This window comes from Protopterus annectens, chromosome 3.part1 (assembly GCF_019279795.1).
Source record: "Protopterus annectens isolate FY-2018-M chromosome 3.part1, PAN1.0, whole genome shotgun sequence".
Taxonomy (NCBI): Eukaryota; Metazoa; Chordata; order Ceratodontiformes; family Protopteridae; genus Protopterus; species Protopterus annectens.
In genome coordinates this window covers 1,158,823,354-1,158,840,997 of record NC_056732.1, presented here as the reverse complement: position 1 = coordinate 1,158,840,997, position 17,644 = coordinate 1,158,823,354, and positions in this window count along the sequence as shown.

Sequence of the window (17,644 nt, the reverse complement as noted above, 5' to 3'; positions counted from 1 at the left end):
GCCTCAGGGGATGTCGCTCGCCCCCCCAGGCATGGGCTTGGACAGGATCCTGTCATCCAAAGCCAGGTCAGGGGTTTGGTGCATAGAGATCTTTGAAAGGAGTTCAGAGATCTGCTATGCCAGCTTGATGGCCTTGCAGTGCATCTAGAGAGTCAGCCTGCCCCTCCTGCTCAGCCCCCAGCTCAGCCACCTTCAGGGCCTTGAAGGTGCAGTGGTGACTGCTCATGGGTGTCAGTCCCACTGTATCCATTTAGGGGCTCATGGGCATCCACTTCCCAACCACCCCTCCCCAACCAAGGTGTTTACCCCCCACATGTGTCAAGTACCTCCCCTGTCTGCTGTCTTGTCTGTCTTCCTACCCAACCTACCTTCCCAAATATACCTACTATCCTTCCCCAACATACAGCTTTCACCTTAAAAAAAAAGGGCAATCTGTTCCCACAAAAAATGTTGCCTCATACATAGCTGTCCATTTTGCACACATGTCCACTGGACACATGTAATCAGGTCTAATTGGCTTCACAACACATTATTCTTGTCCTCACCCCTCTCTCAGGAGTTTGAGTGTCCAAATTTACCTCCAAATTCTGTATATATGCACAACTGTTGCTGTAGAAGAAATGGACAGCTATAGACCTTCCCTACATCCATCTTGTGCATCCCTAGCTATCTTTCATATTGATTTCCCTCTGTGTACCCCCTTTATTCACCACTTTCCTGTCACCTCTTTTTTCTTTTCTTTTAAAGAAATTAGCATGGTGGTGAGTGGGTGGAAGCAGTAGTAAGTGAGAGTAAGTGTGTTTGCATAGTGCTAAGTGAAGCTAACTCAGATTAACCACTTTTAGGGCTAACTATATGTAAGCATAGTTAACCGTAAGTTAGCATCGCTTAGCTCTGTGCATACCTGTGCAAACCCACTTACAACAGCTTAAAAGTGACATAATCACTCTGTGTCCAACAGCCCTTGTTCTCTCCAGCAAGAAAATAATCAGCCCTTGCAAGTCTTCAGCTCAGTAGTTGCAGCAATTTACCACTAAGCCATTTGAGCTGTAGAATTGTCTGATGCTTTTTTAAATATATAATTCAGCAGAGTCATTCAACAGTAGGGAAAAGATTCTGTAGAATTAGTCAAGTTTTGTGTATATAAATATATATATATATATATATATATATATATATATATATATATATATAGACATATATATATATATATATATATATATATATATATATATATATATATATATGTATATACATATATATATATATGTATATATATATATATATATATATATATATATATATATATATATATATGTATATATATATATATATATATATATATATATATATATATAGATATATATATGTATATATTTTTGGACGACATCTTTATATTGACAGAAGGTTCAACTAATGATGTGGGGACTTTCATGGACCATCTCAATTCCAGTACGTCTTTTTTGAATTTTACATTTGTAGAGTCTGATTCTAGAATTTCTTATCTGGATGTAGACTTATATAAAGACATTTCTGCTGGTAGCTTTAAGGCCAAAATATTTCGTAGGAGTTCCTATTCTAACACCATGTTACACTTTACTAGTGCCCACCCTGGGCACCAAAAAAGAGGGGTAGTCAAGGAGCAACTTGTGCGCGCTGCTCGAATGGTAACTGACGATGAACCCTTTTTAGAAGAATGTGAGTTTATTAAGGTATTGTTTCTACATAGAGGTTACCCAGACAAGTTTATTCATGACCTGGTTACTGAGGTCCAGACTAAAAGGTATGGGGATGTTTATAAACCTATTTTACAAAGCAGTTTGTTCACAAGTTGTCCATTAGAACATTCACCTCCAGTTATGCCTGAAGTCTTTGTAGACAACAAGAAAGTAGACACTTCTATTTCTTTCATCACTAATTATAGTGTTGAGATTCACTTAATCAAGGAGGTGTTTGTCAGGAGCTGGAGTATTTTCTGTTGTGACGATGCCTTACAAGCCAGGCTTGGTACTTTGCCTAGTTTTATATACAAGAGTGGTGATAACCTCAAACGGATATTAGAAACAAAAAAGGACACTCGTGTCAGAGTAGAGGGCACTTTCAAATGTGAGAGTTGCAACATGTGCAGGCACATTGCCACTGGTTCAAGATTTAAAATTGCTGGGTCTTCTTTTTCCACTGTTGGTAGATTCGACTGTAAATCTCGATCGGTTGTTTATTTAGCTGGCTGCCAGTCTTGCCCAGCGTTTTATGTGGGCAAGACTGACAGAGGTTTTAACGAAAGAATCTATGAGCATTTATATTGTATTAGGAAAAATAAGTGTGAAAACGCTTTGGCGAAACATGTTAATGACCACCCTCAGCACAGTTTTACTTTTAGGGTGTTAGGACAGATTCCCTTTGACATTAGGGGAGGTCCTTTTCAACTATTATTATGGCGCCTAGAAGTGATTTGGCAGCTGAAACTCTGTTCATACAGACCTCCTGGTCTTAATGACAGAGTGAGTTTAGCTTGCATTTTGAAACTCAGAAGTATGCAGAGGTAATTATATTATTTTTTATTTTTTATTTTTATTTTTCATTCATGACTTATTATTTTTTATGTTTTACTTTTTATTTTAAGTTACTAAATTGGTTCCATTTATTAAGTTTTTCTAGGTTTTAAACATTTTATGTTTAGACACATTTTCATTGATAATTTTTTATTTCATTTTGGTTAGTTGTTTGACTTCAAAACACAATCTGTAAAGATCTGACTTTTGTATGTAGTAGCTCTTTAAGAAGCTTTGAGATCAGCTTTTTCCTACATATTGATGTCAGTGAGTTTTAATCAGTTGGTTGGTCCATTCAAATGTACCATGTGTTGTTAATTGTGTATTTAAGGAGTTTTTTACGTGTTACCTTTTGATGTTTGTCTGAAGAAGTTCAGTTTTCTTGAACGAAAAGTGGATGTTAATAAAACACTTAATATTGGACTTTTTCTGCTGGTTCTGCTGACGTGGATTTTGTTTCATTCATAAAGACACTCTACAACAGAAGGAAGAAAATGATATGTAATAAGGTGAAGTCCCAAGACTGGAAAAACCCTTATCAGCTTCAATTAAAACTTGAGATCCCTCATCAAATACTATAAAGCTAGCTGTGAAAACAGACTTGTAGCACATAGTAAAGTAGTAAAGACAACCACAAGGCCTCCTAGAGATATGTAAAGAACCTTCATGGCAATACCAAGATTTGCTCTGAGCTACTGAATAATGGTACCTCAAAGACTGAGACAACAGATATTGCCAATATACTGGCCGACAGATTCAGTGCCAACTTTACCTCTCTCCCCTCCCCCAGAGGACCAATCACAATACCAGTACACTGCCAGGCACCCAGTATTACTGCTGCACAGGTTAAAGCACCACTGTCCTAAGCCAAGAATGCAGTTTCTATGGGAACTGACAATATCCCTGGCTGTGTTCTACATGAACTACATAGTGACCTGGCACCTCACCTGTGTGCCCTGTTCAATCACAGTCTCATCTTAGCCTTTGTCCCTACCAAATTGTGCACTGCTACAGTCACCCCTCTCCGCAAAAGAGGAGTGGCTACAGACCCTGGGAACTATCGCCCCATTAGCCTGATAAGTCTGTTATGCAAAGCTATGGAATGCATCATCATGCACCTAATAAACAGGGGTATGGGAATCTTCAGACCCAGGATCCCACACAGTTTGGTTTTGTGAAGGGTAGGTCATGTCTGCTCAATCAACCTGGTCAACTTCTTTGAGTCAGTTACTCGAGTTGTGGATGAAGGCAAAGTGGCTTATACAGCCTACCTTGATCTGGCCAAAGCCTTTGATAACATTCTCCGGTCAGAAATCATGCAAATACTCACTAAGCTAGGCATCAACCCCTATATCACTAGGTGGGTTGCAAATTAACTCACAGATGGAACTCACAGTGTGAAAATAGCTGGCTCCAAGTCAGACTGCTGAGCAGTCATAAATGGAGTCCCACAGGGTTCTGTCCTGGGCCCTCTCCTGTTTGGTATGTACTTCTCTAAAGTCCATTTCAGCATGAAGGGACCTTGGCTGACAAAGTTTGCTGACAATTGCAAGTTGGGAGCTACCATTAACTACCCACGAGATGTTGGCATCCTACAGAGAGGCCTCACTGAGACCAATGACTGGTGTCATAGCCATAACTTTAAGCTCAATGTCAGAAAATGTGTTGTCAATCCCATTTGGTAAAAACCCTGTTCCCATGAATAACCACATTGATGATAGTCCCCTGAACACAGAAGGCATTATAAGATATCTGGGTACACAGGTTGACAGCAATGTCTTTTTTGACCAGCACATTGCCACTGTGGTCAGAAAGTCCTTCTATGTGGCACATCTCATTACTAATGCTTTTGCATCCAGGAAGGAAAAGGTCATTGTCCCCCTGTACTCTTCTTGAAAGAATAACACATACATATTCTGATGGATGTGAGATATGAAAATGAAATGTATGTCATCATTAACTAACAACAATCATCATATCATCACAGTGATTTACCAGGGAAATGAGAATAATTTGTAAAACAGACCAGAAATATGAGCAATAAACCTGGACATCCTGAAATAATTCTGCCAGTCAAGAGGTATGCCCAGAACCTCTTGCTACAATGAATCTTAATCAAGGCTGACAAAGTGGTGGATGGAAGCCATGAAAATGGGGATGTATCTGAAGTACTGGCATAGATAAGCTAACACAGTTGCTGCAGTAACACCCTCCTCTGTGCTCTAACATATATTTAGTAAAAATAGCACCAAATAATTGAAATAGGAAGTCTGCTATGGGTAATTACACATGTATTTGCAAATATATCAGGCACTACAGGGATGTAAGAGCACTGAAAAGCAGAAACCAGTGTGAATGTGCATACCCACAACCAATATCATCACAGTCACAGTCACATGTGAACAGTACAGTATACGGACTGTGTGAACAAATACATAATTGTTTGCCACTCACACACAAGCCCTACATATACTGGCCCAGTTCTCAGTGTAGTCTGAATCCTGACCATGGTACAGGACATGTCTCAGTCTGCCTCTACAAACACATACAGCCAACAGACCAGCAGAAACTGGAGCAGCATGCACAGTCAGATAAAAATGGAGCCAAAAAACTTACATCTACCCCCCCTCCATACACAGCCCAAATAACATGTACACATGACATGTGTACACAGTCCTTACAGTCTGTTAACAATGGCCAGATATACACAGACCTCTCCAATGTACAGTTCATCTCAGAATTTACAGGGCCAGGACTCATATCATTGGGATGGTAGCAGGAATGAAGGCAAGAAATAATGATACTAAACATGTGTGTGCCTCATTGACAACTGGACAAAGCCTGACATCATTTGTGGACAGAGGCACAAACACAGTAGTAGACTGGACATGTTGCTATCATAAACTGAGACAGTTGCAAATGTTACTGGATTTGTTGTAACATATCTTTTATGAGGAATATGAAGTCAGTAATACCAATAGATGCGAGTACTTACTGGCTGCATTACCCAGAGTCCCCGACTGATTTTTCCAAGGACACCAACTGTCTGAGGAACAGACTAAACATAACAGGCAAACATCTGGCCAGTCTGTGGACAGCATACCAGTGGAGAGGTGTGTCACAGACATATTACTGTCAGACGTGAAGTCACTCATTAAATGCATGTCCACACTTACCCTGTCAGTCTATTAACCCACCATGTGTATAACAGCACTGATGACATAGAATCTGTTCACTATTCTGGGGATATGTCCCCCATGTTGTTGGGCTGTCTCCATATGTCTTGTCCTGTGAAGTTTTCCCACCTATTGTCTGTGAATGTGTAGCCCACCACCTCTGTAATGTCCCTCACACAGGCAAGGAAAAGGGGCAAGGCCCACATGAAGGAATGTCCCATATGTTGTAACTAGCAGCAATGTCTAGGCCCACAGCACAATACTATGTGGGCACTTACATATTTGTATGGCCTTAGCAATACCTGACATCTGCACATCTGCACAGAGGACAGACAGAAAGTATATAGGCAACAGGTTATGCATTATGATGAATGTTTTGAAGGATAGAAGTCCGAAACTTAAATGTATGCCATTACTACATGACAGCAGTCCCAATGACATGGCCAAAAAACATAGTAGCCTACAGGTAATATAATAATATCATATTAACATCCAATAGGAGATACATAGAAGCATACAGCTCAAACACCAAGAACAAGATAGTGTAGTACTCAAAGTTTCAGCTTTGCATGCAGGGGTGCATGGTTCGAGTACTACAATAGGCAATCTAATTATACATGGAAAAGCAGTGTTAAAATACTAATTTAATAATACAATATGTGTTAAATTATTTTTGTCACTGTAGCTGGTATAACATGCAAGTGTGAGTGCATTAACATGTGATACTACCCATGCATACCCAAGTGTCCCATACAGTATATTCACACCCCTTGCTACTGTAACAACAGCACATAGAAGCATGTTATGCACAGGAAATTAAATACACTTATTAAATGATGTCATTTATCTGCTATTTTATCAGACTGGAATGTGAGGATTGGTAACCAGTGCTGAGCTATGCTTAAATGTGAATGCTAAGCAGATTTGCACACTGGGAAGCATCGCTAAGTGAAGCCTAAATGGTGTAAGCACCTATTCATTTAACCATATGTTAGCACCGCTTACCATCACACAAACCTGCTTAAAGCCTCACAAAACTGTCTTAATCACTCTGTATCCAACAACCCTTGTTCTGTCTAGCAACAGAGTAAACAGCCCTTGAACCCAGGATACTATACACTATAACAACAGCAAGGTACCACTAAGCCATCTGAGCTGTAGGTCTTCTGGATGTTTTTTTCAAACATACCATGCATTGCAGTCAGTTTACAATAGAGAAGACACACTGTGCAATCATGAAGGATTGGTATCTACAAATATATATATATATATATATATATATATATATATAGATATATATATATATGAAAATACAGCTATACATATACATATACATATAAATAGAGAGAGAGACATAGATATGTATGGAGATACAAATATATGCATAACAAAATGTAGATATATTACCAATAAATACTGAGGTGTGTGTGTGTGTGTGTGTGTGTGTGTGTATATATATATATATATATATATATATATATATATATATGTGTTAAAAATATATATATATATATATATATATATATATATATATATATATATATATATATATATATATATATACGTACGTCTCAAAATGCCCATACAAACATAATGCTTCTGACAGACCACCCATAACTGGGGCAGCATGCACAGTTGGATACAAAAGGGCCCATGACACTCACATCTGCCCACCCCCACCCCACAGTCCAAACAAGTGAATAGTACGCTGCTACAAAATCATGATAAGTCATACACAATGGCCAGACATACAATGACCTCTTAGCAAAATGACTAAAATGACTGAAGCTAGTAAAGAGGAATACAACCAGCCAATAATTCACACAAGTTTATTATACTCTGATGTCTTGGACAAAGCCTTCAAGGAGTAAAACATTACAAGAAATACTTGCCTTACATACAAGAAGCAATTAACACTTAATTACATTTAAATACACAGCCTCCAATTACAGTCAATATTTAACCCCCCAGGAGATAAAGTATCACATTTAAAATATAAATTGATTCTGTACACAACAATTGTTTGTTTATGAATGTTTCATCAAACTGAGAAACAGACTATTTCCAAAATAACAGTACCTTGTAACCCACTACTGTCCCCATGGTGAAATTTATTCAAATGTACAGCTATAGAACTGTCTTCTTTCTTATCGGTAATTTGTCTCACATGTTCTAACAGCCTAGTTTTAAAACACTCAAAGATCCACCATGATAAAGTCCTGTGTCAAACAGCAAGCAAATTTAATGGAAAAAAGTAAAAAACAGCATTAAAATTCCATAGTGATAGAACAATAAGCGTTTTCAGCTATTTTTTCTTTTTTCAGCTATCACTATGGAATTTTAATGCTGTTTTTACTTTTTTCAATTAAATTTTCTTGCTGTTTGACACAGGACTTTATCATGGTGGATTTTTGCTTTGGTGGAATACCAGAGGTTTTTTCTTTGTTTGTTTCACTTTTCCACTGGTAAACCTTCAACAAGTGTAAGATAGTTTTTTTCCTTGCTTAGTTTTAAAACACTTTTTACTCTCCCCCACATAAAATATGTTACAAGTGCATCTAAGCGCATTCTCTATACACTGAATTCTTGAATGTACAGACTTCCCCATGTATTCCAGCCTTTCCCCTCAGCAGGAATGACAGCACTAAATAATGATAGAACATATACATATCAAACTCCTACTGTATGACATCTGGATAAAGCCTGACATAATTGGGGGACAGAGGCCCACACACATGGCCATACTTGAAATATTGCTGTTATACACTGAGAATGTTGCTGGTGTTACAGGGTTTGTTGTAACATATTTTTTCTGAGGGATATAAAGTCAGAAACACAAATCAATGTTAGGATTTATGGATTGCAATCACCGAAGTATGCTTTTGATTTGCCAAGGACAACACCTGTCTGGGGTACAGATTAAACATAGCAGGCAAAGTTCTGGCCATTATGTGGATAGCCCAACAGTTGAGAGCTGTGCAGACACAGAACATTGTCAGACTGAAACCCATGCAGAAGTAGCATGTTCAGACAAACCCTGTTAAACTAGCTGTATTCAAAACGTATAACAGCAGTACTCCCATTCTGCCCCTAAGTCTTGAATCTTCTCCACCCTTTATTTGGCTTGTCTCCACAAGTCTTGTTGTAAGAGGTATTCTTCTCCTAGATGCATTCCTCACAGGTAAGGGAAAGGGACAATGCCAACATGGAGTACTGAATTATAGGAGTGTGTTGCCATGACATTGGCTATTGGAATATCTATACAGTTGCTCTGCATGTAATTGGCAACTGGGGAACACCTACAAAAGACAAGCTGCCATTTATTCAAAACACCTCTGTCATAGACAGTTCATTACTTCAAAGTTGATACAGTCTGAAGAAATAAAAAAGATTTATCTTTGAAAAATCCAGAAAACAAAAGATACACAAAACAACAACGCATGTAATTGAATTCAGTAGGTGGTCTGTAATAATGGAAAATAGGGTTTTGAAAGAATATGTTTCTTAACAAGACTTGCTGTACTGATGTACTGCTGAACATCACTGATGGCCATAGCATGTGGCTGTGTCTATAGTGACATAGATCATAGCTCAGGTCCCTGACTTACCCCAGGAAAGGACAGCTGACATTTAGCAACTACTGGAGTGTCTGTCAAACACCACTGACTGTGCCACTGCTAGGCTAGCTACTGGAATGTTGTACATATCCATATGTTACCTGTGCATATAACTATGAAATACATTTTGTCTTGTAACTATAACACAACTATACAGAACATGTGCAGAGTAAAGTACTGTTGCAAAAGTGTGTGTGTTGAAATGTATGTGATATAGTGAGTTCATACCATTTAACTGTACAGTCTTATAAGCATGTGTGCCTGATATCTGTAGTCACTTACACATAGACTTGTGTTGTGTTAGGCAAACCATTGTCAAGTCTGTTAATGACACCGTAACATAATAGCCTAGATATGAATGTGGGACATCCTCCAGGTAAACACTGTGATAGCAAAGCCTACTGTGCAATCAACGTATTTATCCATATATGTAAATAAGTTGTGCATGTTTTGCTTGTGTGTAATATCAGTTTCAGTGCATACAACAGACATAAATGTTTACAGGTACTGGTTTCTGCATTGCCATGACAATGATATGGGTAGTAGAATATGCATGATTATCAGGTTGTAATCGGAGAAGTGTGCAACTGTGTTATTACTGTCTGTCCATGCCTACCACAAACAGCTATCTGAACACCTACATACAGTGGATATCAAGAGTGTACACACCCATGTTGAAATGCCAGGTTTGTTTACTATACAAAAGTGAGACCACAGAAAATTTTGTCAAAATGTTTCCCACCTTGAATGTGACCCATAACCTGTACAATTCTATTGACAAACAAACAAATCTGTTAAGGGAGAAAATATAAAACATAAGAAATGTACTATAAACTGGTTGCATACATGTGCATACACATAAACCACTACTCGGTTGATGCACCGCTTGCAGTAATCACAGCATTCTTATTTTGGTTACACATATGCCATCAATTAACAAGACTTTGATTAACCCCAAATAATGTTCAACTGTCCTAATAGGATATATTAGATATTTACCCAGTTGTCTGCTACAGCAAAAGACATGTACTGTACAGAGCTTACAAAGCATTGAAGGGAACACTCTGTGGAAAGGTATCAGTCAGGAGAAGAGTCGAAAAAGTGTCCCCAACATTGGATATACCATGGAATACAGTGCAGACAGTCATCAGACAGTGGAGAAGATATGGGACAACAGTGACACTGCAAACACATGGACGTCCATCCAAAATGGATGACATGACAAGATGACAACTGGCTATGGAGGCTGACAGGGGACCGACAACAACACTGAATGAGCTGCAGGAATGTCTGGCAAGTACTGGGTGTGCACCACAAGTGACAACAATCTTCTGTATTCCCCATATGTCTGCCCTATGGGGTAGGGTTGCTAGATGGAAGCCTTTTCCTACACAAAAAAAGTCTGGAGCTGTACATACATTGCCAAAGAATACATCAAGTCTCCAAAAAGCATGTTAGACAATGTGTCATGGTCTGATGACACCAAGGTTGAACTTTTGGCCCACAATTCCAAGAAGTATGTTTGGCCCAACACAACACTTTGCATCACCAAAAGCACACCACCCCCTGGTGAAGCATGGTGGTGGCAGTATCATGCTGTGGGGTTGCTTTACAAAAGCTGGAACTGGGCCTCTACTCAAGAAGGAGGGAATTATGAACAGTTGCAAATACCAACCGGTTTTGTCCTCAAACTGTCAGTCATCTACTAGAAAGGTGAAGATGAAGAGGGATTTTGTCTGTCAACATGACTATGACCCCAAGCATGCATCCAAATTGACAGAAGAATGGCTTCACCAGATGGAAATTACAGTTTGGAAATATGCCCGCCAGACCTAAATCCAATAGAAACTCTGTGTGTTGCCCTGAATACGGCTGTGCACAAGATATGCCCTCAGTAATTGACATATTTGTAGTGCTGTTGCAAGGAAGACTGGGCAGCTATTACCAAGTAAAGATGTGCCATGATGATAGACTCTGATCTAAGATGACTGAATGCTGTCATTATCTCGACAGGTGATTCTAAAAAGTATCTGTTTAAGGGTGTGCACACACACATGCAATCAGCTTATTGTCCTGATTTCAATTTGCATAGGTTTTCCCACAACATATTGTTATGTTTTCATTGGCATTGTACAGGCTATAGGTCACAATACAGGTGGGAATTGTGTTGAAATGAGTTATTATGGTGTCAAGTTACAATAGCACAAAGACCAGACATTGTAACAGAGATATGTACACTTATATATCCACTGTAATTGTATGGACTCAGCAATACCTGACCTATAAAAGCCACTTCCACCAAGGTAGACTAATCCCCTTTGGTCTACAGCAGCAATACGCAAACCAGATAATAGGTCCCTATATTGCTGCACAGGGCACATAGGTGCAGACAACAACTTGGAAGCATGTCCACCTCTATCTGAACAGGCATGTAAGGTCACAGGTGACTCCATATAAGGCTAACTGTGAGTACAAATGACAAATATCCACATTGCCAAGGCCAGTCACAAGGGTGTCGCCACATATGCTGTCAGTCCCGGAGGCAACAATACAATTCACCATATACTGGTGTTAAATCACACCTCATATACACATGTCATGGCTATAGGCAACCTGCATCAAACCGGTTAGGTATGAACATCACCCTCCTGTCCCCCCATTTCTTTAGGGAGATATGAAAATCAACTGCACCCCTCCACTCATCAATGGTGAAAAGGTACATATTGCCTACTGAAAGGCAAGAACAGCAAGTCTCCATGGGTCCTGATAACATCCCTGTCTGCATCTTACATGAATGCAGGCAGGAGCTCACAGTTCCATCACACACCATATTCAAACACAGCCTCAGCAACATCCACACTCTATCCACATGGAAGATGGCCACTGTCATCCCTCTACACAGAAATGACGGGTGAACAGAGGTTTATGCAATTAACTGTCCATCATTGGGGGGAAAATGACACATCAGGGCCAGGAGTGCAATGCAAGCTAATATCGTGCTGATAGATTACTAGGGTATGGTGATGTGCAATTTCTATCCATACTGTTGACAACTGTATAGGGTGCTATGATGTGTTTCACTGTTTGTGTCTTCCAGGGAGGATGCATCATGTGAGGAATCCACACTACAGTGCAGCAGAAACCTCTGAGAATGTTGAGTTTATAATACAGCACTACAATACAATGTTTGGCTGTAGTTAGGAACATCTGTGGGAGAGGACTGCCCTGAGGAATGACCTAGCCCACAGGGTAGACGATGTTGGCCTGCACAAAACAATGTATGAGAAGGTCCGGCATCATGCTACTGACTTCCTATGTATTGCCCGACAAAGGGCTGCTGCCATAGCCAGGGAAGCAACAGCCACAGGTGGGGACCCACTCATGCAGGCCCAACTGACAGCACAAGAACAGCTCCTCACCAAGCTTGGGGCATCCACCCCAAGAACACAAGATCTCCATAAATACAGCATCGTGGATGTGGGTGATCCCAACATAATGGACGAGGAGTGTGCAGGTAAGGCCCTATTGCACATTACTAGAGTACTTTAGCATACATAACATGTATCAGTAGAGTATCTACATGCATATGTTAGATAAGATAGTAGTTGTGGATGGGGTTTGGTAATGCACATAAGTGCACATCTATGGTGATGGGCAGCATATTTTGTACTATTGGGGGTTGTATTGTTAATGTGCAGAAATGCTGCTTCCGCCTGTACCAAGGCCACATGTTGCCAGTACCTCTCTCTCACACCTATTTATCTTCCTGTGGTCTACTGTGACAGCAGCCTGTAGCTGATAAGTATGTAATTGTTTTGTTGTGCTTTGCCAATACACAGCTAGACATATTGCTTGATATCCATGTTCACTTGTAGTGGTGTTAACTGCAGTGGATGACACTGTTCACCACGGGGGCCTATCTGAGGGCAATGTAACATTCCTGCAGCATACCTTACAACCTGTCGGTGCAAGAAATTTGGCCACAGACCAACAAACTGGAGGGACAAATGGGCTACGGTAGGGACACATATGAAACATTAATCCTATAAAGTGGATACCACAATATACATGCCCATGTCAAGATGCCAAGTGTTTCTGATATATACAATAAGAGACCACAGTATTATATTCCACACCTTTTCCAACCTGTCATGTGACCATAACATGAACAATTAACTTGGAAAACCAAACAATATGTCAGGCCACAAAATACGGGGTATACAAACCTTACAATATGATGGTTGCATATATGTGCACACCCTCCAAATAACATATAGGTTCATAGGTTCATAGGTTCATACTAGGCTATCTGCCCTAGGGCATTTATAAGCCTAGCCAGAGTGTGTGTGGCTTTCACCACCCCTTAGGATGAGAATACTATACACATTAGTGTGCTGTGCCTCTGTCCAGCAGTGATACAGAGATGATTCCAGGGGTAAACCTACGATCTCCCATCCACTCGTCAAGATTTCTCTTGAACAGAGTCAGTGAGGGGCTCTGCCTCACATGGACTGGGATTCTGTTCCATAGTGTAGGGAGTCTCTGGGTGATAAATCTGTCCCTCCAGCACGTCCTATTTATATCCGTGTTGAGGTTTAAGTCTCTTGCTCTGGTGGCTCTGGTGGATTTGTATTTTTTGAGGTGGAGCATGTCCATTAATTCCGGGTTGGACATGGCCTTGTATGTCAGGCACAGATCACCTCTGAGCAGATGGTATGCGACTGAATAGAGCTGGGGTTTCTTCAGTCGGGCATCGTATGACATATGTTTGAGCCCCTTTATCCTTTTGGTGAGGAACTTTTGGGGTCTTTCCAACTGCTGCAGGTGTCGGGTAAGGTACATTCCGAATGGGGCGTTGTACTCAATCATTGGTCTGATAAGTGAAGAGTACAGGGGTACAATGACCTCTCCTGATCTGGATGTGAATCCCTTCATGATAAGGTGGGCAATGTAGAAGGTCTTCCTAACCACTTTGGCAATGTGAGTGTCAAAAGAGAGGTTACTGTCAACTTGGGTCCCCAGGTCCCTGATAACTTCTTCCGTGTTTAATGGATTACCACCTATGTGGTAATTAGGGGTTACCTTGTTTTTTCCAAAGGGTATGACTACACATTTTTTGGCATTTAGCTTAAGGCCATGGCTCTGGCACCAGTTATCCATTTCTATGAGACCTTTCTGGAGGATGTCTGTATCTGATGGAGTGTCAATTATGGTGCCCAGTTTGCAGTCATCTGCAAATTTTGTCAGCCACAATCCCCCTATGTTTCCCTGCACTTCAGAAAAATAAATGCCGAACAAGAGGGGGCCCAGGACTGAGCCTGTGGGACACCGCGTGACCGCTTAGAGTCTGACATGGCACCAGCAACTCTAACCCTGTGTGTTCTGTCCTTGAGCCAGTTTGCAACCCATCTTGTGACATATGGGTTTACATCTAAGCTGGTGAGCTTTTCTATGATGCCCGAGTGGGGTATTGTGTCGAATGCTTTTGCTAGGTCAAGGTAGGCTGTGTGAACTGCCTTACCCTCATCAATGGCCTTAGTGACTGTTTCGAAAAAAGTCGACCAAGTTCAAGAGGCAGGATCTGCCCTTGACAAAGCCAAATTGGGTAGGATCCAGTGTCTGTAGGTCCCCAATGTCTTTATTTATGAGTTCCATTATGATCCTCTCCATAGCTTTGCAGACAAGGCTCGTCAAGCTTATGGAGCGGTAATTTCCAGGGTCCGTAGAAGCACCGCCTTTGTGGAGTGGGACCACAGTTGCCGTACGCCATTCTTTGGCACGATCCCGTAGTAAGGCTAAGATTAAACAGCAGCCTTATGTGTGGGTTTAGTTCCTCATTGAGTTCGTGTAGCACACAGCCGGGGACACCGTCCGGTCCCATTGATGCTGTGTTTTTTGCTTTAGAGAGAGCAGCTCTCACCTGGGCATCTGAGATGTTTGGGAGGCTAGACTCTGGTGGGATAGATATTTCTCCTTTTGGGGGGGGGGGGGAGGGAGGGGAGAAAGTTGCACTGAACCTGTCTGCCAGTATGTTGGCAATGTCTGTGGGTTCGGTGATTTTTTTATCATTTTGGACTAATTCTGAGCATATCTGGGAGTTTCCACCCAGGTTTCTAACATAGCTAAAGAAGGCTTTATGATTGTCTTTTGTGTCATTAGCGATTTTTCTCTCAAAGTTGGCCTTGGATGATTTTATGAGTGATCATAGTTTTTTGCTAGTATTGATCAGAGATGCCTTCCCATTTAGGGATTTTGCTCTGTCATGTAGTAGCTTTCTCCTCTTGTTGTAGAGTTTGTTTATGGCTGGAGTCCACCAGACCGGGTGCCTGCCTTTGGTGGAAAAGGTCTTGATTTTATTAGGGATTGCTTGATCCATACATTCCTGGAGGTGCTCGTAGAAGACATTTGTAAGGGTTTCAGCAGCGTGGGTTGTGGTTTCCACTGGCTCGGGGGCCTTGAAGGATACCACTCCAGTCTTAAGAAGTGTGAAGTTTGCTTTTAAGAAGTTCTTCACTGTGGTCTTTTTTGCTGGGGGTGGGGGCGAGATGTGGATATCCAGTGAGATTAATTTATGGTCTGATCTCACCAATGAGGGATATATTTCCGGTGAGGAGCATTTTGTCCCCATGTTTGTGATGATCAGGTCTAGTATATTTTCTCCTCCTGTGGGAATGGTGACTAGTTGTTCCATAGCATTTGAGTTTATGAACTCAAGGAACCTTTGGGCTAGGGTGTTGGTGCTTGAGTAATGTTCCCAGTCTATGTTTGGGTAGTTGAAGTCACCCAATATGATGGTGTTTGGAGAGACATTTATACTCTCCAGTGTCTTCAGGAAGGTTGTGTGGGTTTCCTGAGTTTGAGAAGGTGGTCTGTAGCATGTTACAAACTGTAGGGCAGTTTTACCTATGGTTAATTGCACCTGGATGGTCTCCGATGCTTAGTGTTGCCACTAACCTGGAGGTGTGGGTATCCTTTATGAATATGGATACTCCCCTCCTTTGTAGTTTGGTCCGATTTTGGGGCGACGCATGATATGAGGTATAACCTGATAGTGCTGGGGTGCTCTCAGGAGCCTTGAACCAGGTTTCAGTCACAGCACAAACATCGATGTTCTCCATACTGAGGAGGGCTTCGAGGGCTGCATCTTGAGGTTTAGACTTCTGGCATTGAGCAGTATTACCCTTAGTTTTTCCATTTTTGTTTTCTAGGGCGGTAGGTTTATCATTTGAGCCTTGCCTAAAAAGGCACTATGGGGTGGCAAGAGCCTTTGCCAATATCTGGAAGCCCAGGGTGACAGGTGCAAGCCGTCCTCTTGGCAGCGTGGCTTGTCAAGCATGTCATCCCAGGCAGACAGACGTTGGATCCCCTTAGAATGACACCAGTAATTAAGCCAATTATTAAAGCTGATCATTTTGTCTCTGTATTGTGGCATCATTCTTGGTGAGGGTAGGATACTGCTCAGGGTCAGGGTCATACCGGCCTGGGCTACATAATCTGAGAGCTCCTCTATGTCTCTTTTCATGTAGTCCAGGGAGGTACGTCTCAGGTCGTTCACACCGGCATATTGTGGGAGCAACTTGTGGTGTACTGACAGCATTCACTCTGCTTCGGTACACACCTGCCATTAGGTACAGCAAATGAAATGTATTTCATTAATTGGTGACATCAGTCCTCATATCATCCCAGTTATGTGCCACACAAACACATTGAGGTTGTGAGGAACAGATCAAACATAATTGCCAGACATCTACACATTCAGCAATGATTTGTACAGTTGTGAGGTGTGGCCTACAGTAGATCCCATATGCTATACAGGTGCACCACAATAATGTGTACATGGGTGCAGTGTGTGCTAGGGGAAGGGACATCACCTGCTAACAAGATTCATGCATCACAGAGATGTAGATTGTTAGTAACAAGGTTTAAGAATGGCTGAATTGCATGATGATGAGGGCCATATGTCATGCATGTCAACTGTTGGGTAATGTGAGGTCTGTGTAATATCTTTGTGCCATCTCATGTGTAACTGTCTGTGTGCATATCTGTCTGTGTGTGTGTGCGTGTGTGTGTGCGTGTGTGTGTGTGTGTGTGTGTGTGTGTGTGTGTGTGTGTGTGTGTGTGTGTATGTGTAAGTAAACCATACTGTACAGGTATTAAATTAGATATATTGTCTTCCCCTCACAGGTGGCGATGGGAGTCATGGTCCCTCCTATGTGGAAACTGATGTCAGTGTCTCTGCAGACTCTGACAATGATGATAGGCATAGTGAGGCACAGGTGGTGTTGTCAGGGGCTGAATC